Source organism: Notechis scutatus, chromosome 1 (assembly GCF_049901735.1).
Source record: "Notechis scutatus isolate UNSWTSFEM ecotype Mainland chromosome 1, rNotScu1.2, whole genome shotgun sequence".
Taxonomy (NCBI): Eukaryota; Metazoa; Chordata; class Lepidosauria; order Squamata; family Elapidae; genus Notechis; species Notechis scutatus.
This window is the reverse complement of record NC_142009.1, coordinates 162,949,869-162,975,898: the sequence shown is the minus strand read 5'-3', so window position 1 is coordinate 162,975,898 and position 26,030 is coordinate 162,949,869. Positions and strand designations below refer to the sequence as shown.

General features: G+C 40.2%; 1 protein-coding gene across 4 annotated transcripts in view; it reads left to right on the top strand.

The window, feature by feature from the left end:
• The window catches only part of AGAP1 (ArfGAP with GTPase domain, ankyrin repeat and PH domain 1), a 392,866-nt gene that overhangs the window by 192,269 nt on the left and 174,567 nt on the right, over positions 1 to 26,030 (top strand). The gene's annotated exons all lie outside the window — the stretch shown is intronic.

Sequence of the window (26,030 nt, the reverse complement as noted above, 5' to 3'; positions counted from 1 at the left end):
CAAAAAAATCCTTAGATTTATCTATGGAATTCAGCCAAAATCTTTGCTCATTCCAATCTATCCCAATGAAATAAGATTTTTCTTTGCTTCAGGATATCAGTAAGGAAAGCATAAGCTTTCCTTTTTCTCAAAATTCTAACTGGAATTTCCTTCAAAACAATAATATTGGTTAACTGAGCCAAGGCCTTCACCATCTTTGATCTGATATCTTCTCCTGGTTGTTCAGTATTCCATGAAATCTTAATTGAAATTCTTTAATCCAAGCTTCCAAATATGTGATCTCAACTAATTCCACTTCACATATGGCGTTTGTCTTCTCCATTCCATGCTCCATACAATCTATTCTGGCTTTCACCTGTTTCATATCTCCTTTTAGAGCTTTAATTTCTTACTGGAGCTCCCTTACGAGCTCATTGATCTTGGTTTCCAGCTTTATCTGCAGATTTTGAATCATTTTTAATTAGTATTAAAACCATAAATGTCTTTAAAAGTTCTATTTCTCCTGAAAGTTTCTTTGTCTTCTTCCATGTAGACATCCTTGGTTTTAAGATCGAAAAAATTAAACCTTTTAAAATGATAAGTTACAGGTTTTTAGATTTGAAGCCTATATTTCACTGGATTTAATAGGGCTAAGTTTTCTTAAGCAGAATCAGCAACATCATAGGCTCCCTCTTGTGGTAGTGAATCAGCACTGCTATCTAAAAGGGCCTTAAACGGAAGAGGGGAAAAGAGGCAAAAAAGGGGGAAAAGAGGGGTGAAAGAGGGGAAAAAGAGGGGGGAAAGCTTTACAGTATGTGACCACAAATATCCATATTGTTAAATATTGTTTAAAATGAAACCGTTCACCCCCCCTCTGCACTTCATACAAAAAAATCTTGTTTAGACTCCAAAAGCCAAATCTATTGAGTCAGCTAAAAACCTAAAGTTCACTGAAAAGCTTAGACCAAAAGTTACAGAAACAGAACCAGAGATAATTTCCATGTGCTTATTCCAACTCAGCTATCTCAGCTCCACCCTCTCACCATCTTAAATCACAAAACCTCCAAAAATGATGGAGAATCCACAAAAAAAGGAAACAGCAGACTGCCCCAAGAGAAAGCCTCTTTCAGCATGAAAGGTAAATATGCAAAAAAAACACCCTAGTGGCTAAGAAGCGGTGGCACCCTTTATTGTCCATTAGAACAGCTGATTGTTCCACAGTGAACTTGCTTGGTTGCCCCGCCCCAGCCAGGGGCTCACTCGATTACTTCTTCTTTTTCTTCAAGAACCATTCTGAGAGCTCCCAGCTTTTCCCATGGGAGCAAAGGGGTTGATTTCAAAAGCCTCTACCTTTCTCGTGTGTGTGTGTGTGTGTGTGTGTGTGTGTGTGTTTTCTTCTGACTTAGAAAACACTCTAAGCATCAAACTATGGAAAGTCCTGCAGGGGAGCTGAAAGTTCCCCTTGCTGTCAAAGGGGAGGATCCTGCTGGAAGTCAGGATTACAACCATTTGTAAAACCTAGCATGATGGTACTATATCCTCTAGCCTCATTCCCCACATTATTAAATGAATGAGGATAATTTAAGTGTTCTGATGGCCTAGCATGTATTATGATTCTGTTAGAACTATCAGTATAGTCTTGGCTACAAGAAAAAAAATCATAGTTGTGAATCTGTCAGAAACAATATTTTGCAGAAGATGTTGTTTAGATTAGAATTAGTTTTCTCACTTATGAGAGTTTAGAATTAGTAAGAACCACAAGTTGTCGTAAAAGAGGGATGAATGCTAGCAGACAGAACTTGGCACAAAATTTAAAAAACTAAGATTTTTAAAGAATACTTTATAGTTTCAATGAAAGTTGTTTAGATACCCCAAAAGAGACAAGAAAAAAGCTCATGTTCTTTGCTTGATTTGAGTGAGTGTATAATTAAAAGATGTTATAGTTTTGTCATACTGGAATTCAATATAATACAGACATAAGCAATGGAACAAAATCACACTAGTGTCTTAGACCAGGGTCCCCAACCGCCGGTCCGCGGACCGTACCGGCCGCGGAACAAGCCTTACCGGGCCGCTGGTTGCTGGGCGCCGCCATCTTTTTGGTAAAAAAGCAATTTTTAAATCAAAAAGATGGCGGCGCCAGCGCTGGTGAGCTTTTCCGGTAGAAAGCCATTTCTACCCGAAAAAGCTCACCAGAGCGCTGGCGCCGCCATTTTGCGAAAATCACTTCCGTGATGTCACCGGAAGTGATTTTTCGTCAAAAAGATGGCGGCGCCAGCTGACGCCGGAACCGGGCGCGGCCCAGCTGACGCGGAACCGGGCCGCGGCGTCGAAAAGGTTGGGGATCCCTGTCTTAGACTACAAAAAGAGCTGTTTTCAACAAACTTAGAAAGAGCTTGAGAGGGATTCCATGGATGAAAATCTTAAAGGGGAAAACAACTCAAGACCTTTGAGAAACTCAGAAAAAAATGATTATTAAAGCCCACTCCACCACTTTTTGACTATTTTGGCTTATAATAAAATAATAAATTATAACACATGTATAAACACATGTTTAACACAAGAGGAACACATCTTGCAAGTTTATCAGACAGATGGCAAAGGGAACAAAGCTGTTACAGAATCAGGTAGTCCTGCTAGAAATACTTTGAAACTTCCTCCCAGAAGGGAGCAACAGAAATAGACCATGAAGTGGGTGGGTGTGGTCTCTTAACAATGCTTTGAGCTGTAAACATATAGCATATAGCGGTGGATATATGATATAAATATATAAAGGTGGATGCAGGCCGTCTGCTAATTGCTCACAATCCTATCTGGCTTCCCCCATTGACTTTGCTTGTTGGAAGCCTCCCCTAGGAAGGACATAAATGGCAAACAAACAACTATTAATGGGCAAATGCCAAGCAAACTGTTAATGAGAGAATCCCTAGCTAAGCAAGAAACACAGATCGTAAACTCAAGCAGAAGCTCTGGAGGCATCAGGTTGGCTTAAAATTAATTCAAAAGATGAAAAAGACTTTCCTGTAATGTCCTGAAAATGTTTTACAGTATCCTCTGCCTTCAGGTATAATAGAAAATACTATTGCCGTAGATTCCCTTAAGCATATATATGCCATATGAAAAATTCCAACTGCAAAACAGGAAGAGCAACCACAAAAACATCTTCCTCAGCCTTTTCTCTACCACCACCATCGTGGATAACAATATGCATTTATAAGTGTAGGATTATATTGAAACTTAAAGCATAGAATGTATCAGTTGGTATATGATGTTCAAACTAGCTAATTGCTGTTGTGCATTATTGCTTTACTTTGCTTTCTTGAAGTACATAAGATTGCTTTTTTGAAGTTCTCACTAAAAAAGTAAAATTGCAAGTATATTTTAAAAAGCAAGCCTATATAGAGGATATCTGAATGACTTGTTCATATTTGGAGGCTAACAACAATAGGCTTACAGCCGATACAGAATTTAAAAAAAGAAGTATTACTGCCACTGATGCTTCCATGCTCACATTAATCTATAGAAATGTTTAATGAGTATGGCATTTTATGCATTGCAAGCATGACACATACTGTATTGACCAAAGCAGGAATAGGCAATATTTTGTTTCCTGAAGATCACAAAGTTTAGTAAAGACTGTGTATCTATCACACAGAACAGAACTTCCTCTGGGATAAACAGATACTCATACTTCTTCTATATATACGGTTTAAAATTTAGCTATTTTTATTAACAACTGGCTATTTTGAGTTCTCTGGTAAGGAGCAAGCAAATAGACTTGCTTCCAGAGGTGAGATTCAGACAGTTTGGACTGGTTCACATGAACTGGTATTTAAAATTCTGCCCAGTTCGGTGAACCAGCTAATCCCATCACTGTCTGGCCCACCCCCTGCCTGTTTTTTGGGCCATTTTTTGCCATTTGTCGGGCAATTTTTCAGCTATTTTCGGGCCATTTTTCGGGATGTTTTCGGGCCATTTTCCAAACCATTTTTGGGATGAAAAACAGCCCCAAAACAGCCAAAAGCAGGCCAGGAAGGAAGGAAGGAAGGAAGGATATATACAAATATAAAAGCAAATATACACAAATATAAAAGCAAATGCAGTGAGGATAGAATAAGGGTAAAGGTAAATGGCTGCTCTGTTTTGCATTTCCCTATGACAAGATAGGTGGAACACGATGGTGCCTCAATGACAATGACAATGCAAAAAAGGTAGTGAAGGCATAAGAATCAAATATATACTTTGTTTATGCTAGTTCTTGGGCTTCTTCTGATCTGATGTGAGGGGAAATGAAAGATCCATAATTTATCACAATTTCTTTCTTTTTTCTTTAATCATAGAATTCTGATAACCAAGCAGGAATTGTTTTTGCAGTTACTGGGCAGGGCATGCAAATATCAGATATCTTTCTTTACTGGCAATACTGTTTCTCTATCATTGGATTCATAGATTTGACATTTTATCAGGTTTCATGAACCATCACTTTTAATCTTCAAAATAAATAATGTTCTAATCTGTCTTTTACAGTTATGTTATTGGTAGGTTGGGCTCTAGTTTCTTTTTGAGTGAAGTCTGATGGAAAGAATGAGTTAAGCAGCTCTGCTTTCTCTCTGTTACTTCCTTGCCATCTTTTCTCCTTAGTGGACTGTCTCCTTGGCTTTTTTTCTTGTTTATACAGTATTTTGAAAAAACTTTTTTTATTATCTTTGACTTTTGTTTCAAGTCTTTGTTCATTCTCAGCCTTTGCTTTTCTAATTTCATCTTTGCATGTTCTGGCTATCTGCTAATATTATCTTTCCATTTTTTTTGTACTTATCCTTTTTGTCTTTCAATTTATCAGAGAGAACTTTGTGTAACTGCTGGTTTCTTCTTGGATTTCTGGTTTTTCTTTTTCAGTGGTATTGTGTTGCTCTGGGTTTTATGATCATATTCTTGACCATATTCTTGATTCTTGAGGTTTTTCCCCTTAGGATTTTTATCCCTTTAGAATTTTTCTTAGGCTCTTCTGAGTCTGTTAAAATGCTTGTGCCATATGTAATAAGCAGTATGTAAAAAAGTTTTGAAAAAATCTCACCCCAAATACTGAGGATTTCTCAGGCAAATGTGTAAAGTTCCTTTCAACTCTGTTATTCGGCAATTATTTTACTTACTTGAAAACTAGGTTTTTTAAAAGACTCTTCCAGCTATAAACAGTGGCACAACCATCTTTACCCCTGTAAGTTCTCCACGTTTGGAAAAAAAAGTTTCATTAATTGGGAGAGTTGACAAAATGGAATATCTATTAAGAAGTTGATCTTAGAATGTTTAGTAATATGAAATTCAAAATGTAAAGTCTAATTTTCAGTACAACTGAATATTAGTGAGGAAGGAAATGGCTAAATTACAAACCTCTATTTTTGTGTAATGTATAGATGGCTAAAGTGCAGCTTTCAAAAGTCCTATAAGAATGCTACAATTTTCTTTCTGTGCAGTTTCAGTCTCCATTTAATTGGTAGTTGATGTATCTATAATTATTTTTTCCATCCAAGTAGCCTTCACTGTACTTTCCCATATCAGGGGTGGGAGAAACTGTTGGAATAGAAAAGTCTATTCGAGCAGTAGATATAACATTTCTATTGCTTTCTACTGGTGGAAATGCATAGCTGAGTCACTCATGAAGCTGTTGTGAAGTTGCTGTAGTGGAATTGTGAAAACATTTTCAAAGTTTGTCTAATTTTATTTCAAGATTGTCTTTCGCTTCATAGAAATAGTTTGAAGTAGAATTTAGACACAATATTTCATAATCTGTTGTCATGCAGGAGTGTATACAATTGGCATGTGCAATATACTTAGTTGTATTTTATAAATACATACTGTTGTCTAAGCTTATAATACAGTTGTAGGGTTCCTGTACTGTTTTTTAGGAGGAGGTGCTCTTTCTTCCAAATGTGCCCTTGGCCTCAATGGAAACCAATCAAAGTGTGATTTATATTCATTAAGTGCTTGTCAAAACTGAAAAATTTTCTAATCAACAGCAATCTAGCTGAAGCCTCCTCAATGGCTGGGAGTATTGCCTCTGTGGTATCGGCTATTTGCCTGTTACAACTCTAGGCTAGAAATCCACTGATTACATTAGGCTAAGCTGTGAAGTAAATGAACCATATCTTATTTAGGTGCAAGTAGCTTCAGTATATTCCTGCCCTGCAGGGCACTTTATAGCATTTTATATTTTTAAAATTAGTGTAGCTTTCGATTTGCTGCAGGGTCCTGCATGTTATGCCTTTGAACTCCATAAGTAAAGAGAACAGGATCTTTGTCTTCCTACTTTTCCTCTTTCTGCATTTTATCAGTTTTATTTTGCATCTTTTCCAGACGGTATTTTGCAATAAAAATGTCTGACTACTCTCTATACAAAAAAGTGAATACATCAGCATTTGCTTGTCAGGGCATAGTTTTTTTTTCCCTAAGCAGTACTGTGCAGTTAAATAAATTTTGCAGTTTCTGTAGCTGTTTTCTCAATCTTACTATATATTTCTTCATGATAAAATTGTGTTGTGAAAGAGATTATTGAATGTACTGCAGAAGTGATTTGGTAGGCATTATCTGTATTAGTAGTATTTTAGTGTATTACATAATCTCTTTTGCAAAGATATTCCACGTAGTTAATACACATTTTCCTTTTTGCTTTTTTTTTTCATCCCAGCTAGGGTAGGCATCTGCCGCTTACCAAATTATTGGAATAAATATCCTTCTGGTTTCAGTTCCAAGTGGGAAAAAGACACTGGAAACATGGAGGCTATGATGGACTGGACCACATGGCCTGGATCTCCAGAGTGAAAAGGAAGGGTGATCACATGCTTCAAAGTGAAGGAAGAGATCAAGACGGGTTGATATGCTGAGAGTGCCTGGGTTGTATAACCTTTGTTGGGATTTGAATTGAAGCTTGTATTCTGATTGGTTGTCAGACTCCAATGGGAGCATGCAGGGGCAACTCTGTAGACTATCCTGAGTTCCAGGTTTGGTTGAGCCTTGCTGGATGATGTTGTAATGAAAAAGGGCTTTTGGCAATTGGAAATCTTTGTTGTGTAAAGTATTCTGGCCCAGGCCTTAATGGCCCACCCATTAACAAAGGTGGGGGTGAGCTTCAGCTTCTGAGGTGTGTTTCTGCTCTTGAGTTTATACCCTTTTAGGAGAAATATTCTGCCTTTTTAATATTTCCTAGGATATTTCAATTTTCTAGGAGAGGGGTGGATTTCTCCTTCGGAGCCATTCCTTATGGGAATCGCTAGCCCAGTGAAGGTAGCAGTGTATTCATTGGGTTCAGGTTCATTTTCTAGTCAGGAAAACTTCTCATCCCTTCCACTTCCCTGGCCCCATTGAGATCTATCATTATCTCTGTGTTCGGTGTTATGTGGAAAAGGGCTGTAGGTGTCTGGCGAGGTTGGTTATATTTCTGCTGGCCTCTATGATATGGATTATTGCTTGGTATGGAGCCTCTGGGCGAATCTTGAGGCTGACTGCGAAACCAAGTTTGTTTATAGTATCAGCCAAAATGCTCTGTTTTACCACATTTATAGCAATGTTGGCACCTGCCTACATTGCCAGCATCCCTGCCTGATACCAGCGGTCCTTCGCTGTGCTTGCCTGGCATTATGGTGCATAGCAGCAAAAACTCTTAGCTCTTCATGCCTCCCTATCTTCCTTTTCCTATCTTTTTCTTCCTCTTTTAATTTATCCCTTTGGTCATAGACAAAGTTTGCGATCCTACGCAACTCTGCTATTTCCAAGATGGGCCAGTTAGATACAATATGGTGAAAGTGATCCCTGCTGTTATGAGTAGCCTGGTCCACAAAGGCTGAGGCTAAAATTCTCTGGTCCTTTTGGCAGCTTGGGTCTAGGTGGGCATATGTCACAGCTGCCTCTGAGAGTCGTACCCAAAAGGCATCAGGATTTTTCTTTTCCCTTTGGGTTGTCTTTTGAAATTCTGACCAGTTGAGGGGCTTTTTTTCCTATTTCTTCCAGGGCTTCCATTAGATTTGCTTTTCCCTTTAATAGGTTGGCTGGTTATTTGTGCTGTATTCTCAAATAGTTTCAATAGTTCATCCTGAGTTAGGAAAACATGCAGTAATTGATTCATGTCTTCCCAGGATGGGTTGTGGCTCTCTATTATTGATTTCAGAGTTTGAGGGTCTGTCCTGAATGTTGGTGTGTCTTTCTTCCAAATAACAAGATCTGAAGGAGAGAAGGGAGTATGTGTCCAAATGTAGTTATATCTGCCCCTTCCTCCTCCCGTTACTGGTTTGCTCAGTAGGGGAGCTATTATTTTTGTCTCAGTTTTCCCTTCCAAGAAATGGGTTTCTTCCTTAGCTTGATTTTTCCCTATAGTTAGGTCTTTGGTTCTGACTAGTTCAGGCCAGCAATACCAGTAGAGTATTTAGCTGGGCTTGATTCTGGGTCTAAGCACTTTTAAAATTTTAAAATCAAAAGTACCACTGTCAGGCCAAATCTGCCTCCCAGTGTCATCCCTTAGCAACGTCTCATTTTCTACATATCTTCTTCACTTTCCTCTTATTCATTCCGGCCAGGACTGGCATCTGTTTTTTGTCCCATGCCTCAAGCAAATCTTCTAAAGGGGTATCTACCACCGCCGAGTTGCAACTTCCCATGTTTCCCCTTCTGATGTGGGGTGTGACACTTTGTTTGCAGCCGGGCTACATATCAGTTTTCAGAAAAAAAGTCTGAAGAGGACTCTGGTTCCCTTACAGAGTATGGATGCACCTCTTTCCTTAGGGAATTCTCCGCCACCAGTTTTCAGATCCCTCTAAAAAATGGGAATCTGGGAGGACCTGCTGCCTCCAACGCAGACAAGTACGGGCCCCTCCTACAACTTCGTAACTTCACAACTTCACAAATTCCTAACTATCTAACTAACTAATTTCAGAAGTATGTAGAAATCCCTGGGTTTGCTCTGGGAGACATTGCGCTGGTTTTTTCCAGGTAGGTGGTGGGGTCTGTATTTAGAGGTTTGTAAGCGGAGTCTTGGAGTAGGTTGGATAGTTTGGATTGGTAGTCCGATGTGTTCATCATGACCGTGGTGTTGCCTTTGTCTGCTGGGAGAATGATTATGCTGTTGTCTTTCCTCAAGTTGGTGAGTGCTTTTTCTTCTTCTCTGTGTAAGTTGCTTCTGGGTGGACTGCTGGAGCAGAGGACGTTGGTGACTTCAAGTCTAATTTTATTGGCTACATCTGGGTTAATTTTGGTTAGGCTAGCTTCAACTCCTCTTATAATGTTTTCAGTGGGGATGCGTTTGGGGGCGACTGCAAAGTTGAATCCCTTGGAAAGGACATTGGTTTCTGCTCTGGTGAGGGTTCTGTCTGATATGTTGTGTACTGTTTGTTTCATGCGTTGTTGTGGGAGGGGGTGGGCGTCTGGTGTTTCTCTAGTCTGTGGAGTTTGCTGGTGTGTGTGTCTGTCTTGTGGGAGGTTTCTGTTTCAGCTCTCCAAATGGCTACTTGTTTGGATTTGTTCCAGAGTGCTGGGTGGATTTTGTTGCTGAGTTTGAGATGGAGAGTAAGTAGGTCCCTGTTGGTTTGGTCTAGTAGGAATCTTTTCCTGTGGAGTTCGTTTCTGATTAGGGCTAATTCCCTTCTTTTCAGTAATCCTTTCAGTGGCTGAGGTTTTGGAATGGAATTTGAGTTGGAAGCATGTGGGGATCACGTCTTTGTCTCAGCAATTGCGTAGGAATGTGAGGTCACATAAGATGGTGGCTCTTTGGACTTCGAGTTTCTCGTAGGTCCTGGTCAGCTCGAAAGTTTCCTCCCCATAGAGGTATGATATTTGTTTTCGTAGATTTTCACGGGTACAGGTATGCAGGTCTTGGCGTGTTCAGGTCTTTTCCCATGTAAGATTGAGAGTATCTTGGCAACGTTTCGACGAGGTCCCACTCGCCATCTTCAGGCTGGTGATTTTGGCTTTGTGCTTGTGCGAACAAAGAGTGATCGGAGCTGTCGTCTTCCTATATATACTGGTGCGGAGGTTGGCTGTATTGTCACTTCTTGATTGGTTGATGGAGTTGATGTTTGCAGATTGGCTGGCTTTTTCTTAAGAACATGTGTGGCTGAGGTATTGGCTGTTTGTCTATCAGCTTCCTGTGTTGTAATGAGAAAAAAAATTGTTTCAACAAAAAACGGCTGCCAAGCCTGACACACAAGATTAAAAAGAACCCAATACACAAGCCTGAAGATGGCAGATGAGATTCTGCCAAAACGTCGCTATAATAAAAGCACAAATATTAACATGTGGGAAAATATCCGAAGAAACCTAAATACCATACATATAAATACCCGCAAAAACATAAGAAAACATATATATATAAATATAAATATAAATATATTTATACATTCTGTGCCAGAATGTGCCAGCAGTAGGCTAGCACCAGACTTAAACAGAAATGGCTGTGAAAGTCTGACTCACAGACGAACACTATACAGAAGCCTGATGATGGCAGATGAGATTCTGCCGAAACGTTGCTACAACTTTAAAAGCACAACTATAATGATGTGGGAAAATACCCGAACAAAGCTGAATAGCATACATATAAATACCTGTGAAAACTTAAGAAAACATACACACACACACACACACACACTATATATATATATTCTTTCTAGTATTGTGATATGTATGTGAGAAGAAAAATGCATTCTTATTGTTATGATGGGAGATACTAAGTTATTCCTCCATCTGTTAATTTGGTATCTTGTCTGTTGAGCATGGGCGAATCAATACATTTCTATTTCCCTTCCAGGACAGCTGAGGTTATTAGGTATCATGAAATCTGTGCATCCGTTGTGTTGGAAAATTCTTTTAATCATCTTACTCTTTTCAGATGTTGAGCAACTGCATCTTACATTTAATAAATGTCACAAAGTCACACACAAAAAGAAAGTTATTAAGAGTTGTTATTGTTATGACTGTATCTCATTTGAAAAGAATGAAGAGTTTCATTATGCCAGCTAAGTGAAAATAGGGAAGATAGCTGTTCCTGAGTGATTTTTAAACTGTCCAGCAGGGCACAGTATGAAACAATACAAGGTTACATCCTCCAAAGTCAGAACTGGTTAGAAATAAAAAAGCTGTCATGCATTTTCCATAACCATGAGATTTTTATGCATATTTTTTGCTATTTTTGAACTGTTCAGCCCTTTTTATTGGACGATATTTAAGCCTTGATTCTGTACAATCTTATTAAATTATGAGTAAAGTTCTATCAGATCAATACTACAGCATTTGATATAGACTCTGCATTATAATAAATATACACTTTTATAAATGGTTTAATTTAAAATAATAGAGTATATTATATTTAGTAAATACTAGTGTATTTTCTTCAGAGGTGACTATATTCTAAAGTTTTATAGAATTTATCTGTAAAGAAATTTACCTGTTTCATCTAGACTTAAATATTGCAAAGAGGGTTCTATTATTTAAAGAAGGAAGCCAGAGCATCTGCTCATGTGTACTGCTTTTTTTCAACCCTTCTTTTCTTCTCCTTGATTCTAGCTAAAAGAAGTTCTCCTTTATCTATGGAACTTAAAGAAAGGGACATGGAAGTTAATTTCTATGGTTGGATTTGATTAATCCTTTCTGTTCATGAACGTTTATCTGCTCCAGCAGATGCTTCAATCAATTAAATGAGTGAGGGGCAATTGTTAGAAATTGCCCACTTCTACTGTTTCCCTGGAATCTCCCAAGCTATAACAAGGATTGCAAAAGGTGCAGTACACTGGAGAAGAAGAATTAGTTAAGGGTGCTGCCTTCCATGAATGGTGAAGGACATATATTTATAATATATACCATACTATACAATAAAGATTGCTCACTAGACAACATGTGGGTTTTCTGATATAGCTTAGGGATATTAAATCTGAAGAATTCATATTTTGCTAATTCAAATATTCACTGATCTGCATCTCTGAATCAAATTATATGAATTAGAACCTTTATTCTGATTCTGCTCATTTCTCAAAAGTGCAAAGGCCTGAAAATACACCAAAGTTCATTTTCAAAGTGAGTGTTTTAAATGAAATCTCTCCTCCAAAAAAAAAAACATGGAATTGTTTAGAGACACAGAATACAAAATAATACAGTTGGAAGGGACTTTAGAGGTCTTCTAGTTCAACTTCCTGCTTGTATCATTCCAGACTAATGGCTGTCCAATCTTTCCTTGAAAACCTCCAGTGATGGAGTACCCACAACTTCTGAAGGCAAGCCATTTCGCTGATTGATCGTTCTCACTGACAGGAAATTTCTCCTTAAGCTAGAGCTCTCTTTGATAAGCTTCTGTCCATTACTTCTTGTCCTGCCCTCAGGTGCGTTGGAGAATCGGTTGACCCCCTCCTCTCTGTGACAGCCCTTCAAATATTGGAACAGTGCTATCATGCCATGCCCAGTTCTTTGCTTTGTTAGACTAAACATATTCAATACCTGCAACTATTCATCATGTGTTAGCCTCAAGCCCCCTAATAATCCTTGTTGCTCTTCTCTGCACTCTTTCTAGAGCCTCAACATCTTTTCTGTATCAAGGTGAACAAAACTGGAATCAGTGTGCCTAGTGTGATCTTACCAAAGCAGTATAAAGCAGCTCCAAGATTTCATGTGACTTTATTGCTATCCCTCTTTTGATGCAGCTTAGGACTATGTTGGCTTTTTTGGCAGCTGCAGCATATTGCTGAATCATATTTCAGTGGTTGACCACTAAGATTGCTACCCGTGTTTCCCTGAAAATAAGACTGGATCTTATTTTCTTTCAGGCCTCAAAATTTTTGGGGAGGTGTCTTATTTTTTCCCCATGTATGGGAGGCCCATTTATTTTGCTTGCTCATGGTAGGGCAGGAGGCCCTGCGGTGTGCTAGTACCGCCGCCGCAAGGCAGGGGAATGGAGGTGCCCCACGCACCCCACACTGGCTTTCCTCAGGGCTCCCAAAGCCAGGCCACTCACAACCCGACACCTGCCTCCGGCAGCCCCATTCAGCAGGACCCCATATGGCCGCTGGCCCACTTCTGCTTGCTTGTGGCCGCATTGGAGCAGGAGGCTGAGCGATGCGCCGCTGCCACAAAGAAGGGTGGTAGGGCACCTCCATTGCCTGCATCACCTCATGCATCAACACACCACACGGCCTCCTGCTCCACTATGGCCACGAGCAAGCAGAAATGAACTGGCAGCCATGTGGGCTGCTGTTGTACATGGCTGCCTCCATGAGGCCGTGGATGACCTGGCTGCAGGGGCCCTGAGGTAAGTTAGTGTGGGTCATGTGGGGCAGCTCCACCACCCCACCTCATGGCCACGAGCAACCAGATAGAATGGGTGGGGGCTGCACAAACTCTTAAGTAGGGCTTATTTGGGGGGATTGGGCTTGAAATAGGTGCAAACGTAAAAACATGCTAGGGCTTATTTTTGGGATAGATCTTATTTTAGGGGAAACATGGTAGATCCCTCTCACAATTACTGCTGTTGAGCCAGGTACCTTCTGGTCTATAGCTGTGCATTTGTTTTTCTTGCCTAAGTGTAAAACCTGTGATGCTATCCTTCTGTTGATGCAGCCCAGAGTTATGTTGGCTTTTTGGTGTCTGCAATACACTGTTGGCTCTGTCTGTTACTTCTTGTCCTGCCTTCAAGTGCTTTGGAGAATCAGGTAACTCCTCAAGTACTGAAAGACTGCTATCTTGTTACTCCTACTCCTTCTCTTCATGGACTAGATATGCTCTGTTCCCACAACTGTTCATTGTGCACTATATAGTCTCTAGTACTCCATCTGGACACAATATGAAACATATTGCAAGTGACTGTAACATCCTGGGCAGAAGACTGAAAGAACTGAGGGTACAAATGGTGCTTTCTCCAGTCTTTCTTTTCTTTTTTTTCCAAATTATTTTTATTTCAATCTACATATAACAACAATACATTAACAGTGTGGCATCAGTATATCATACATCTCTCATTGCATTATATTCATATTAATTCATACTTCTTCAATATTTATTTTTAACCTTACTCTCTCCAAATGCCTACCACCATATCAATTAAACATACCTAATAATTCCATTATTCAATTTTCTCCCTGTTTTCATTTTATTTTTTTAAAATGAAAAAATCTCATTTGGCAAGCAGTGTGGTTCCAGGTTTCACCTCTCAATACAAACATGACCATAGTTACCTATTCATTTTATTTGTTTAATTTCATATTGCATCATTCTTGTCATTATTAAATATTAATCTTAACTTATCCAATCCCAATTCATATGATATTATCTAAAATTCTTATCTCAATTCTATATTCATTTATTCAATTCCAAATCTAATACATCTCCTTCCATTTTTCTTAGTATATTCTCATATCTTATTTTACAATATTATCTAAAATTCTCATCTCCTTTCTATTATCATTTCTCATATTATTATTATTTTTCCTGTCACATTTGTCATTTTATCAATCCTTATCTGTAAATATAGTTGTCCTCTCTAGTTAATAGTCTTTCTTTTCAAAGGACATAGCCCAAATATACAGAGAATACTGGGAACAAGCAACTGGCTATATGAATAATGCCAATAAATATAGTTGGAATTACAAGATGAACTCTTGGGAAGAGATGGGATGTACCTCATGAAAACTAAGAAGAATGTGCTTGGGAGACACCTTGCAAATTTGATCTAGAGAATTATAAATTGAAAATGGTGCAGTAGGAAGAAAACATTGCGCTCTCACGAGAGATCATCAAAACTCAAAAATGTGTCAGTGTTCCAAGTAAGCCCTCAATTCAATTCAGAACTCCGAGACAAAGTCCATCAAAGTAAGAATTTATTAAAGAAGTCATGTTGGCACATCTGGGGAAAACCTGAATCTGAATTCCCATGTCCCCCCCCCCCAATACAACTGACACTCTGCCCCATTTAGTGACCTTCACGTCACATGGCCCAATCAATCTCCTGTCTCAGCTGCCGCCAACTTCGGTAGCTCCCCTCCAGGTGCCAGCAGCTTGTCCTTGATCTCTTGTGAAAGAATGTTGTTATGGCTAAACTCCCCTCGCTACTCTCCCATTCCCACAGCTAGCCCATTCCCTGCTGGGGCTGATAAATGGGCTTGAATATTGACTGAAAGAGGTCCAGATAATCCATTCTTATACAACTTGCTTAGTGCTTGCAGTAAATGTTGAGAGGGGGAGGGAGGGACAGAGAGAGAGAAAAAAAGAAAACTCCACAAACATGTGGAATAAACCCTGAGAAAAATAACATACCAAAACCCAGCACAGTAACAATGGATTCAAAGTTCAATAAAGTAGACCGGTTAAATTTTCTAATGTTAAGAACTATTCTTCATTAGAGTTATTAAACAGAAAGGATGGCCATCTATTAAAAATACTGAAGCTGATGATTCCTTCATTGGGCAACATGTTTGGCTAGATAGCATCTAGGATAACTTTACATTTCTAGAAGGATGCAGAGGTGGTATTCAGCAGGTTCTGACCAGTTTTGGAGAACCGGTAGCGGAAATTTTGAGTGGTTCGGAATACCACCTCTGACTGGCCCCGCCCCCAGAGAGAATAGTCTCTGCCTCCCGAGTCCCAGTTGATCAGCTGGGTCTTCTTTTGTTGCCCTGCACAGGAGAACGGAGCTGGAAAACAGGTTAGTGGGGTGGGAAGGGAATGGGATTTTGCAGTATCCTTCCCCTGCCACACCCACCAAAACTGTAAGAACAGCACTGCTGACTGGATTTGCTGTTAAGATAAAATAAGGCCTGTCTGTGGGGGCTTTGTAATATACCAGAATACTTTTTTGCCGACTCTAGAACAAGAAGATTGCACATTAACAATGAATGAAGAATAAGAACTCTTGGATTATCCCTTTCCACAGTATATGCTTCTAACAATCTGCCAACCTGCTAATAGAAAGGCTGCTCATAGACCATTAAGACTGGGGAAGGGATTTGCAAAGAGAGACTTTCTCAAAAAGCTTCTTCCTGGCATTTTTACAGCAAGGAAAATTGGGTGGTCAGTAAGCATTTACAATATGACAGTATATAACCAATTGCATATTAAAAGTAACCAGTCAGAAACAGTTCTGGTTGATAAGTGAGATGTCATGATCTTCAAAAGCTAATGTAGTCTTTTGCAAGAGTTCAGTGCAGAAGAGTACTCCCAAAAAGATGCGAACAATTAAATGTGGGGCAAGCCATTCGAGGTAAAGAGAGATTGGAAGCCTTTTGCCTTCTTATCCCCAAATCGCAACTCTGGATGCTTCAGCCTCAGCTGCTGCTGTTGAATGCCATACAATAAATCAAGCCATGTCTGTGACAAAATTATGGACAGGAGGGCAGACCTAGATGAGATGGAAGTGTATTCCTCAATTAGATATCTCAAAAGCATTGTAGTAGTTGACCTCAGAATAAAGTAAATAGAGTGCTTATTATATACTGGGAGACCCTAGCAAGAATTACTATACTGTACATGGTTGGGGATAAGACTGGAATAGAGACATTAAGTAACTGTGAAATTATTGTCTGTACGATGTCCTTGGTATATTGGCAAATTATTGCATGTATTTCCAGCTTCATAATAACATTTTCCAAGCTGTTTGACTTTATTGTGGGGTTGTTATGGATTTCCTCTGCCAATTGGTATGTGATCAGAAGAGAGTTCAGAGTTCATGGCCACAGTAATGAGAGTGAGCTTGTCCAGATCATTGTGGGTCTGCCCCTTCCAATTGGTTAAAGGAAAGCAGCAGTGCCCTGGATTCCAGTTACAGACATTTCCTTGTGGGAGACATTGCAAGGGGGGGGAAATCCAGATCCTCAGGCGGTCTATTACAGAATGTTTCTGGGATCAGTTGTGTCCCCTATCCAATGTAATTGTTATATGAAGCTCCTGCAGACAGTCATCTATCTGTTTGGGATGAGATATTATATGCTGATAATATGCAGTTATTATATGCTGATAATATGCATATAATAATATATTATATGCTGATATATATATATTATATTATATATATAATATATTATATATATAATATATTATATGCTGATAATATGCAGTCTCTACCGCAGGACAAATAATGAATGGTAGAAGTCCTGAACTAGAGTCTAAAGGTCGTCAGGATCTAGATGGGAAAAACAGACTTGGCATAATGTAATAATGCAGAAAATTGCTGAGTCTGTGATAATACCAACTTTGACTCTAGATTCTAGAAGGAGTTTTCTCCCTAGAAGTTGGGGACAGGAGGGACTTTGTACAGCCTTGACTGGTGCCTCAGTTGTTACTTTTTTTTAGAAAAGGACATTCAACATTTGAATTAATGTTATTTTCTTACCTGGAATGCTCTTTTGAAAAGCCACGGGAAACTTCAATGATCAAAAAAATGCAGCTCTCCAAACGCTTATGGAACAGACTTAATGCTATAATCTATCCTAGATAGACTATCCCTGTCTTGTCAAGCTAAAAGACTTACTGTGAGCACCAGCAGCAGAGGGCACAAAAATGAATGTCCTCTGTGGGCTCTCCCTTCCTTTGAACAGCTTATCCACCAAATTAGATGGGGGCTCTCATTGCCTTCTAGAAGCTTGTTAATAAGTCATTAAAACTTAGTTGTTTCTAAAGTCCTTTAGAGACCGATTAATTATGATTTTTGACACAGATGGATGATTAAGAATTTGACAATCTGTACTCTTATGTACATTTTTTAGTCAATATGCAAATCTTATAAATGAATAAACTATCAGAATAGGCATGGGAAAATATACCCTTAAATAATATCTGTAATATACTCATGTGATCAGGCTGCATCATCAAGATGACCTTTTGTATTTTATAATGTCGTACTAGAAGATTTAATACCTGTGGTATAATAAAATTTGTATAGTGAGCACTATATATTGTATTTTCACATATATCGTGTTTTCCCAAAAATAAGACCCAACCATAAAATAAGCCCTAGTAGGATTTTTCAGGAAGAGATTGGATAGCCAATTGTCCAGAATGGCAGAGGGTCTCCTGGTTGAGCAGGGGGTTGGACTAGAACAGGGGTCGCTTTTGGACCTCGGGGACCACCAAACTCATAATTTTAGATCCCAGGGACCACTAACTGGTTCTGTGGGTGTGGCCTAATTTGTGGGTGTGGCTTGGTGGTCATGTGACTGGCTGGGCATGGCTTGTATGTAAATATTATAAATATTTATATAAATATTGAATTTTTATAAAAAAGAGCAACTTTTATCCAAAATCAGGCAAAGCAGGCAGGCAGATTGAGTTGCTCACAGAATCACAGATTCATTCAGAAATCTATCTATCTGCCATTGGCTAGCTCAGTCTGTCACATAAAATTTGCTTGCAAGCAAACTCATAAAATTAACTCACAACACACCATGCATGTAAATATTGAATTTTTTATTTTATCTATCTGCCATTGGCTAGCTCAGTCTGTCACATAAAATTTGCTTGCAAGCAAACTCATAAAATTAACTCACAACACACCATGCATGTAAATATTGAATTTTTTATTTTAAAAAAAGAACTACTTTTACCCAAAATCAGGCAAAGCAGGCAGGCAGATTGAGTTGCTCACAGAATAATTCAGTGATCTATCTATCTGCCATCGGCTAGCTCAGTCTCTCAAATTTGCTTGCTGTGAGTCTGCACTGAATTTGTTTGCAAGCAAACCATCAGTCTTAAGGGAGGTTCGGCTGTGCTTAGCTAGAAAGCAAGAAATCCAACCATTTCCTGCTTCCTAGCTAATCTAAATCTTCCGGCACAGCAGAACAGATGATAGTCAGAAAAAGGAAAAATAGCAACTTAGCAGACAAGTTTGCCGGGTAAGGAGTGAGTGGGCGGGGAGGGTGCCATGTGGGCTGAGCAGCCTTGTGTTTCTGCGCAGCCTGGATTAATTGCTTTGGGGGGAGTGCTCTGGGGGTGAGATTTCTCTGCGGCCCACCAAAATTTTCTCACAGCCCACCAGTGGGCTGTGGCCCACCAATTGGCAACCGTTGGACTAGAAGACCTCCAATGTCCCTTCTGAATTTGTTATTCTGTATGCTGTAAGAGTCATGGTGGCCCAGTGAGTAGAATGCAGTACTGCAGGCTACTTCTGCTGGCTGCCTGCAATTTGGCAAATCTTAGTTCAAATCTTACTAGGCTCAAGGTTGACTCAGCCTTTCATCCTTCCAAGGTGGGTAAAATGAGGACCCGGATTGTTGAGGGAAATATACTGACTATGTAAACTGCTGAGAGAGAGCTGTAAAGCACTGTGAAGCGGTATATAAGTCTAAGTGCTATTGCTATTGCTATCTAGTCTGAATGTAATTGAATAAACTATAAAAATTAATCCAATGTCTAAAACTCAACAAAAATGGAAATATATAATTATACAATTACGACTTTAATATAGATTGGTTATTTCATGTTCTGAATTGACTACATTAATTGTCTTTCTCAATCATTTATACATAAACGTCTATGCAACATATGTGACAATTCCATATTAAAGTTATCATAATAGCATTGCAGTATTACTACAAATGTCAGATATTTCCTCAGGAAGGAAAGTAATTGCAGTGAATATAATAGCTGTATATTAAGAACTGATTAATAATGTGTTTTTAGTTTAATTTAAAATACCACATTGCCTGAAAGTGATCATACTGAAGTGGTCAGTCAGTAATAAATGGTAAACAATTATGTATGGTATGAACATAATAAAGATGGGATATAAATATATTAATAAATAAATAAAATATTCAAATATGGATGGGGAGCAACAGGTTGAAACTAAACCCTTGCAAGACCGAGTGGCTCTGGATTTGGGGTTCGTGGGCTCAGGGAGAATTGCCACCTTTGGTCTTGGATGGGGTGGCACTACCCCAAACAGACCTTGTGTGTAATCTAGGGGTTTTCCTGGACTCACGACTCCTGCTCAAAGAGCAGATGGCGGTCGTGGCAAGGAGGGTCTTTGTGCAACTGCGGGTTGTGCACCAATTTGCCCTTTCCTGGACCAAAGGTTCCTACTCACAGTCACTCATGCCCTAGTCACTTCCTGTCTTGATTATTGCAACACGTTCTACATGGCGCTGCCCTTGAAGAACATCCAAAAGCTCCACTTGGTGCAAAATGCAGCGGCCCGCATGGTTTTGTGCAGACCCCAGTGTGCACATGTTTCACCTCTCCTGCAGGAGCTGCATTGGTTGCTGATTTGCTTCTGGGTGCAATTCAAGGTGCTGATTGTCACCTTTAAAGCCCTTCATGGCTTGGGACCAGGTTGTCTGAAGGAACGTCTCTTGCCGGTCACATCTACCTGACCCATTAGAGCGGGGAGGCAGGGAATGCTGCAGATCCCATCCCTGAGGGAGATAAACCTGGTGGGACCCAGAAGAAGGGCCTTCTCCGTGGTGGCTCCCTCTCTATGGAATATTATTCCCCAGAGATTAGAATGGCCCCCTCACTAATACTCTTCTGGAAGGCACTGAAGACCTGGTTCTGCCAGCAGGCCTGTGGAACCCAGAGCGGGATGGAGCCCATCAAATGGCTTGTGTGATCTGCTGTCTTCAGGGTGGCGGGTCGGAGTTGGGGGTGATTTTTTATTTATTTTTTTCCAGATTTTGTTCTATTGTACTTTATTAATTTATTTGATTTTTTTTTATTAGTTTTTATTGTTTTTTATTTTAAATATGGTTTTACATTCTGTAAGCCACTTCGAGTCACCATGGGCGAATAGGCAGCAATATAAATTCAATAAATAAATAAATAAAAAATTGCCATCAAAGTAGATTTCAATTTAACAGAGAATATATATTTTCCATCACTGTATTGCTTACCAGCCACATGGACACCTGGTTGAATTTACTATCTTGTAGTAATACTATTTTAGGATTGGTTCAGTATATTGAAGACTGGATGTCATAGAGATATCCTCTTTAAAATAGTTCCACATAAAGTAGAAAAATGTGCTTTTGTGTAAGCAAGCTGAGCACAATGGATCTCTCATGGCACTCAATTGTTAGCAGGTTTATCTCATTGCATCTCATTTGCATCTGGGACATCAATTAGCATGTTTGTTGAGACTAATTGAATGAAACTCAATCATAGCTCTTAATTGCTTGACTGTGTGAAAAGAAATCACATTAATGCAGCTAATTAAGTATATGGCAATAGATGCAACATAATTAAGAGAAGAACGTAAAAAACAAGCAGTGGCAAAGGTGCAAGAGCCATGGGGTACAGTGGCTTCGGAAGCTTAATACCAGCACATTTGGGGAAATGGTTCTTTTTCTGGTGCTTCATTACTACTACTGAATTATGAACATAGAAAACTTAAGAACCAAATGTAAATAGGTTTGCAATTACTACTTTTTCAGCTGTTGAGGGGCCAAAGATAGCACTTCTGGGGTGGCCCACTTTAGAGTAGACTCTGGGGACTTGTTAAGTGCTGTTTAAAATACTTGGCTTTGATTTACCCTTGTGTCTTGTTAAAGCAACCCCTTTTCTCCTCTCAGCATTTTTACAGCTAATATCTAGGGATATTCTCTTTGTAATATTTGCATATCAAAAATCAGGCTTTCTGTTTCTCTGTAGCACTGCATATTCCAGATGATAGGGTAATCTTCAACTATTTCTAATATGGTCATATTGTAAATTACCATTCTCTGAAGCAGCTAAGCTTTTTTATGCTATACATTTTTACTTCTGCAAATTATAAAATCTAAGATGAGAGAGTGTTAAGATTTTGCTCCAGGAAAATGCAGCTCTTTGATCTTTTCACCCACACTTACACCAGATTGTTTGATGAGCATAAGTATTTTTATATAGACTTAATTTAAATATAAATATATTTTAAAATATAAGTTACCAGTACAATTAAAACCCAATAAAACAATAATGATGGCAGGTGCATATAAAGCTTAATCAGGCAGTCTTCTCTAGGGAGTGTATTTCATAAATGAATGTTCAATTGAGAAGGTCTCCTTCAGAATGGGTTTATTGAATTTGGGTTGCAAAAGTACAGATAACCACAATATGATAACTGGTGCTTATTTAGATGTTTTTAGACTAGATATTCTATTCTAAAATTGAAGGCTATAACACTCTCAAAGAATCTCTGAACTACAACTCTTCGGACTTAAATTTGAGTACAATCACTTCCAGAAAATTGGTCATCCAGAATCACAAATTTATCAGTATTTAATCTTGCTTAAAATTTAGACAATGAAGTGTAAATTGATTAATTTTCTTCACCCTGATTTATCTCTTCAAGGAAACACACACATTATCTTCTTAATATATCTGCAATATATTTGTCAGTCATTTGAAAATTATTATGCATATTTGCTAGAAGCTGCTGAAGTCGTCATTGTCAGCCATTCAGTCATAAGCGACCTTGGCCTCTCTATGGATCAGCACTCTCCATGTCCTTCTGTCTCGAACATCCTCCTTCAGATCCGCCATGGTCTTCTCAGTGTCATCCCATGTCCAGCCAGCAGGTGCTAAGGTGACTCCTTCTCCTTTTTCCACTGATCATTCTCAGCATGGTTAACTTTTTCAGTGAGTCAGCTGACATGACATGGCCAAAGTACCGTGTTTCCCCCAAAATAAGACCCAGCCAGAAAATAAGTCCTAGCATGATTATTCATGCTGCTTGCAATATAAGCCCTACCCCCCAAATAAGCCCCAGTTAAGAGCATCAGCCCTCTGGGGGACATGGTTAACACAAGAGGCAGCAAGTGCAAGCACAGGGGTTGACGGTATCCAGAAGCAGCTGCAGCCCGCCGTCCCCTTGGCCAGCACATTCTGGGGCTGTGCAGCCCGTGCAGCACACGTAAGTCTCTCCAAGCAGCAGGTGGAGGCAGAGGTACAGGGAGGGAGGCACATGATCCTTCCCACCATCTAACTTTGTTTGCGAAGTTTGCGTAGAGTTGGAGGACGAAGTTGGACGGTGGCCAAGTGCATTCACTCATGGGAACGGCACCAATAACAAGTGGAGGCGCGGGGAGTGGGGAGGCATGCGATCTGGCCTGCCAGACATGCCACACAGCCACCCATTCACTCCATCCGTCGTTGCTTGCCTGCAGCTGCAACAGTACAGGTGGCAGCATGGTGCATCTGACGGACCAGATCACGTGCCTCTCCCACCCACCCAGTCACCCACCCACCCACTCCTTTTCCTCTAACTGCTGCTTGGAGGGACTTACCCTCAAGATTATTTTCCCCCTTTTAAACCTGACCTCCTTTTCCAAAGGCATTGGCTATCACCCAGAAGGAACAATCTCCCCCACCCCGGATCTACACAAGGCAGAAGTCTCCCTTTGCATCCGCCTGTCAGCAAAGCAGCTCTTGATTTTTACCCTGCAGGGATTCCCCCATCTTCTATGGCTATTAAGAGATCATTTGTCGGTTTTACAAATGACCTTCTATCCAAATGCATTTCTATCTTGGCAAATTCAGGGATAGATCCAAGGCATGCCACTATAAACTCTCCCTGAGGCTCTCTGCGTTACCACACAAATACCTGGTGAATCACAATCAAATTGCTCCATACATTCATGGGATCTTAAAGAGACACTGCTCCAGTTTACTGATTTTTGTCATTTCCCCCTCCCCCCCCCCCATCTTGAGACAATGGAATAGCTGTCGCTCCCCAAAATAAATGAGCCCAACGCTACCTGGAGGGCTTCCATGCTTTTGCAAAAGCAACCCAAACACGGCATGTGGAATATCCACCACTGTTCCCAGCAAAGCCTGAATCAAAACAAAGCACTATGAGTCTGGGTGCCCTTTCCATCTGTTCCCCCTCCCTCCCTGGGAACTGTATGGGGGGATGTGAAGGGCCATCAAGGAGACAAGACACTCCCAGGGAGATGAAGTGGCCCTACTGCCAGAGCCCAGGCGCTGGTGCTGACTTGGAAGGAGTGGCTTTTACAGTTGAATGCTGTGTCTCCTGAGAGGTCTCGTGGAGAGGTGGGCAAGTCCCTCATCCATAGCTGCACAGCTTCTCCCCCCCGCTCTTTCTCCTCTACTCCAGTCTAGTCCTCCATCTCCGTCTGAGGAGGGAGGCTAGGTTCAAAGGGGATGGGACAGTCGGGACAAATCTGCAAAAAACAGACCCACCCTTCCACGCCCGGGAAGCAGCCAGCAAAAAGCAGCTCTCGAGCAACCACTCTCCCTTTTCCTCTTTCTCCTTCTCCGTGAGGTGAGGGATGAAAAGCCCCATCATTCCCTACATGGCAAAGCTACATGCCTCACCATGCTTCTGTTCTGACCTAGGCTTCCCCAACAGCACAAAGCCGAGTCCTCGTCTCAATAAGCCTCTTTTATTTGATTTACAATGAATATCCTCTCCAACAAAGTCCGGGCCAACAGTCTTTCAAGATAGTTCCCAATTACAAACCTTTATCAGGCTTGGAGCGTGGTCAAGCCAATACCTGTCAGACACCACAATATTTGGCAAGCATGCTGGAATGAGCTAATTGTTTCCTGCAGAGCCCCACTCCCCTTTCACTCCTCTTTTACTCTCTAGGGGAGGGGCCATTCACAGTCCACCTGTGGCTTTACCCCCAAGTCAGCCCTTCTTCCTCAGCTGTTCCCTCCTTCTGGCAACTCTGCGCATGCACACACTGGGAATAGGCTGCAGCTTCATTGATGTCTGACTCCGAAGGCAGCTGATAACCGTCAGATGGCCCTGGCTCCATCTCTGACTCCGATATAGAACATTTGTCAGTGCCTTCCCCAGACTCCAGGACTGGCCCATGTTCCTCCCCAACCTCCTCACTGTCAAATCTGCTGCCAGCTCTGCTGGCCACTGTTGGCCCACAACAGCTTCTCCCATACATGCCCTGCTGGCTTCCAGGCTCTGCTTGGAGGGCTAGCCCGGCAGTCGCAGGGCTCTGACTTTTTCAGAATTCACATTTCACAACAATAAGTAGCAATTGGAAAAATTATTGCTTTGATTAATCTGCATTTGATTGTGAGGCTGATGTCTTTACTCTTCCAGATGTTACTCATGCCAGACATTGCAGTTCTTCCAAGTGCTATATGCCTTCTGATCTTGAGTCTGCAATCACCACTTTGGTCGAGTTCAGAGCCCAGTAAGATTAATTCTTTACTCTTTCAATGGTCTCATTGTCAATCTGCTCTCTGACCTGTGTGTTCTCTGCAGTTGTCATTATCTTTGTTTTCTTGATGTTAAGATACAGATTTTTCACTTTCATCTTTGACTCTTAGGATTAATCTCTCCAGATCCTCATTGCTTTCTGTGAGTAATGTTGTATCATCATATTAGATGCTGTTGATATTCCTACCACTGACTTTAACCCCATTGGAACATTCCTCCAAATGTGCATTCTCATAATTATTTCTTTGTACATGTTGAATAGTAGAGATGTCAGGATCCAACCTTGTTGAGTGTCTTTTTCAATTCTGAACCATTTTGCATCTCCATATTCCATTCTTAAAGTGGCTGTCCGATCAGAGTAAATGACTGAATGAGCTGGATGTGATGTGGTGATATTCCCAGTTCTTTGAGGCAGTTCTAGAACTTGTCATGGTCAACACAATCCAAGACTTTTGTGTAGTCAATGAAGCACATGTAGAGATCATTTTGATATTCCTTTGCTTTTTCTCTGATTGCTTGTTGGTCATACAATTCCTGCTCATTATGTCATCTGATCATAGCCTTACTTGCCATATAGAAGTTTCTGGCCTTCTTCACATAAGTAAAACAATCTCTTGTATGACCTCTCATGGCTGCTTCCTCCATTTTCTTACATTGTTCAGTGAAGTACTTTTCTTTATCTTTTCTTGTCTCTCTCTGAAACTTTGCATTTATCTTTGCATTTCTTCCCTGCCAGCAATAGCTTTTGTTTTCCTTTTCTCTTCTGCTGTCTTTATTGTAGCTTCTGATATCCAACTGGCCAATTTCTTTGGTATCTTGTATGAAATACATTTTTGGGTTACTTCAGTGACAGTTATTTTTATTTCCTCCATAGCTCATCTGGTTGTCTTTCTATGATGTTGAGTAGTTCAAATCTGTTCTTACC